This window comes from Callorhinus ursinus, unplaced genomic scaffold, assembly GCF_003265705.2.
Source record: "Callorhinus ursinus isolate GAN/ISIS: 27379988/994484 unplaced genomic scaffold, GSC_fseal_2.0 scaffold2, whole genome shotgun sequence".
NCBI classification, from domain to species: Eukaryota; Metazoa; Chordata; class Mammalia; order Carnivora; family Otariidae; genus Callorhinus; species Callorhinus ursinus.
In genome coordinates, this window is record NW_027397064.1 from 68,555,856 (window position 1) to 68,559,379 (window position 3,524).

The 3,524-nt window shown below is 40.4% G+C and overlaps 1 pseudogene; it reads left to right on the top strand.

The window, feature by feature from the left end:
• Positions 1-2,748: 2,748 nt before the first annotated feature.
• On the top strand, positions 2,749-2,868 carry LOC112810565 (U2 spliceosomal RNA; annotated as a pseudogene).
• The last annotated feature ends 656 nt before the right edge of the window (positions 2,869-3,524 follow it).

Genomic DNA, 3,524 nt, shown 5'->3' on the forward strand with positions numbered 1-3,524 from the left:
AGAAAGAAAGAAAGAGAGAAAGAAAGAAAGAAAGAAAGAAAGAAAGAAAGAAAGAAAGAAAGAAAGAAAGAAAGAAAGAAAGAAAGAAAGAAAGAGAAAGAAAGAGAGAAAGAAAGAAAGAAAAAGGAAAAAACCACATAGCTGGCCCTTATTCCAGCTTGCTGGTAAATCATCAGGAAGTGGAAATTCATGGCCCTCTATTCCTCAGCAGGTTCAGATGCTTGCTGGAGTCTTTAAGCATGTGGGCCTCATGGAAGTTGCATTCTAATAGGGGAGACAGAAAATAAATAAGAAAACCAATAGTAATATAACAGGAGGTAGTGATAAAGTGCTATGGAAAACATAAAGCAAGATATATCCGTCAGGATCCAAGCAGGAAAGAAGTAGTCCAACACACAGTAGTCTAGATTTAATATGGAGAATCAGTTCTTTTTTTTTTTTTTTTTAAAGATTTTTTATTTATCTATCTGACAGAGAGAGAGAGAGACAGTGAGAGAGGGAACACAAGCAGGGGGAGTGGGAGAGGGAGAAGCAGGCTTCCCGCGGAGCAGGAAGCCCGGTGCAGGGCTCGATCCCAGGACCCTGGGATCATGACCTGAGCCGAAGGCAGACGCTTAACGACTGAGCCACCCAGGCGCCCCGAGAATCAGTTCTGATGATGTTAGAAATGCTTAAAGAGCAAACAGGTGACAACGCAACAACCCACAGATTTGCAATTGACCCTTAGGCTGAAGAATAAAGAAAAAAACCCAGAGGCCAAGGCCATTTTGCAAATGCTGGAACCGTGGAAAAGATGCAGTGATTGCTGGAGGTATTACCCAGAAGAGAGAAAAGGGAAGAAATCTCCTGGATTCTTCCTCTCCATCTTTCCTCCTCCCCACCCCCCCCACCCCAAAAGATGAATATCTTTCACTGACCAAACTTAACTGAAAACCATTTGGCAAGGGAGGCTGGGAGATGTAATTTGTAAGGATCAATTTCGCAGCACAGAGAGAGGCAAAGGCGGGGAGTGGGTCTGAGATGAAACAGACAAAACATCTGAAGATTTAAGGAAGCTGTACCAGGCAGGATGAAGAGCAAATGCAAAGACTCAGAAGGAAACTAGCTCAGCATGGTCAAGGAACAGCGAGGAGGCTGGTGTGGGTAGTGCAGAGCAAGCAAAGGGAAAACCAGCAGCAGAGGAAGTGAGAGAGTGAGAGAAGAGGGCTTGCAGACATTCTAGGCCATGGTCAGAAACTTAGGGTTGGTGCTAAATGTGATGGAAGACCATGGAAATGTTTAGTAGTAGAGTCATGTGAATTGATCAACGTATTTAAAAGATTCCATTCACCTTGAAAATACAAGTAACCTCAGATGCTAGGTATGCATACGTTCCCACAAATCTCTGCCATGTTTTAGCCCCTGTCCTGCCCCTCTGATGCAGAATGTCCCACAAGACCCATCTGGGACTTTCAGATCTTGGTACAGAACAATTACACTCTGTCATAGTGGCCTTTCCAGAGCAGCCCTATCAGCATTGTCTTTTCGAACCATTCAGATAGAGGCAGGCTTGAGGGGACAGTGCCTGAACTGTCTGGGTTGTACTGGTGCTAGAGCTCTCTACTAGTTGGGATGGTCAGAAATGCTCTTAATGAAGAACATAAGCCCTGGGAGGGGTATGTGAAGATCAACTGTTTTCTTCTCTACAGGAATTCCAACTTCTGGGTTCACTCAGTTCTCTAAGGTAAGCTAATTAGAGTAAAAATATGAAGAAGTTTCATGTGTCACAAAATATTATTGTTCTCATGATTTTCTTTAACATTTAGCACTGTAAAAAAAACAAGTAGTGGGTCAGATTTGACTCGTGGGTCTGTTTGCCAAACCCACTGCTCTGGAGTAAAGTCTCCCAGTTGACAAATCCTCCCAGCAGTTAGCTTAAATATGAATGGAAAGCCAGAAATCACCAGACAGTCGAGGAAAATCTCTAATGGGAGAATCAGAAAGCAAAATACAGAAATAGCAAAAAGGAGAACAAACAAGGAACAAAACCAATGCAGAGAGCAAGAAGGAACCCACACCAACACACATTGGTCTTAAAAGGGACTCATGAAATAAAATAGAGGGAAAGTCCCATACAAAGGATCCACAACCAGAATACCATTGGATTGCTCAATATTAATTCTAGAAGCTAGAAAAACAATGGAGTAATTCAAATTTTTGAGCAAGAATGATTTCCAACCCAGAATTAATTCTCTCAATCAAGAGTGAGGAGAGAACAAAATCTCTTCAGTCAGTGGATCTAAGAGATAAAGATTCCAATACAAAAGGGAAGTAATAGAAATCCTCAGACTAATGGCAAAATAAAACTCCTGGCAGGTGTGTAGCAGGCATCACGAGTCACCAAACTGTATTGGAACATGAACATGTATTAGTACTAGAGCTCCCAGTTCTTGTGAAAAATTAGGAGTGGATTAGTGATATGCACATAGATACAGCAAACAAAGACCACGCAATTATTAGCAGGAATGTTGGAAAACAGGAAAGGAAATATAACAATAGTCTACCACATGACTCAGTTAAGACTAAAATTCATATTCAAAGTAATACAAACCCTGCATTTTGAGCTAACTCAAAATTATGATATGATTCCATTAGGAAAATGGACCAGGGCTGAGAAGAGAGAAAGGGGTGTTTTAGGACAGCATAAATTCTCATCATTTCATCGTAAACAGAAATTCAAAGTAGTGATTTTTCTGAAACAGAAAAATGATAGCTTCTTGGCCTTTTGGCTAAGATCAAGTGTAGTATCTGTTCTTATCAGTAACAGAAAAATCAAGTAAAAGCAGTAAAACATGTAATTTAGAAATATGACATAAATATTCAACAACTACAAAAAGGGTACCAGTGATTACTGTTGGGGATTGAGAATGAAGGAGGAAGAGGAGACAGCTCCTTATTATTTCCAGAGAGTTATTATAAGAACTGCAGAATTATAACCATCATCATTCTATGTTTATGCAAACAAAACTCTGCATGTGTGCAGCATTGATGAAAATAAATATTCCCACACATGTTGGTTGCTCTATACAGAACTGATTGGAAGGGGCAAGTGTGAAAGCAGGAAAACCAGTCAGAATTAAGTCTAAGCAGAAGATGGTAGCAATGGAGATAAGAGTTGACAGATTCAAATGTACTTTGGAGGTTGACACAGCCACATTTGGTAATGGGTTGACTACCACCAAAGAAACAGAGCTGTCGAAGATAATTCCCAGGTTTCTGGCATGAACAACACATGGAGGTAGCATTTAATGAACTGCGAAATGTGTTAAAGTTGAGGATCACATGAAACTTTCAGCTCTAATGTGAGAAAATAACCTCCCAAGACTGTATTTTAATGTGACCAGCTTCTCTGATGTGCATAGGAATTTTTTTCCCTATGTATGAATCTAATTTGGAAAACTCCTGTGAGATTAAATTTCCCAAGTAGCAAGGTGAGTCATTTCGTCATTACTCATAGACAACTATAGAAGTGGTATATCCTAGGG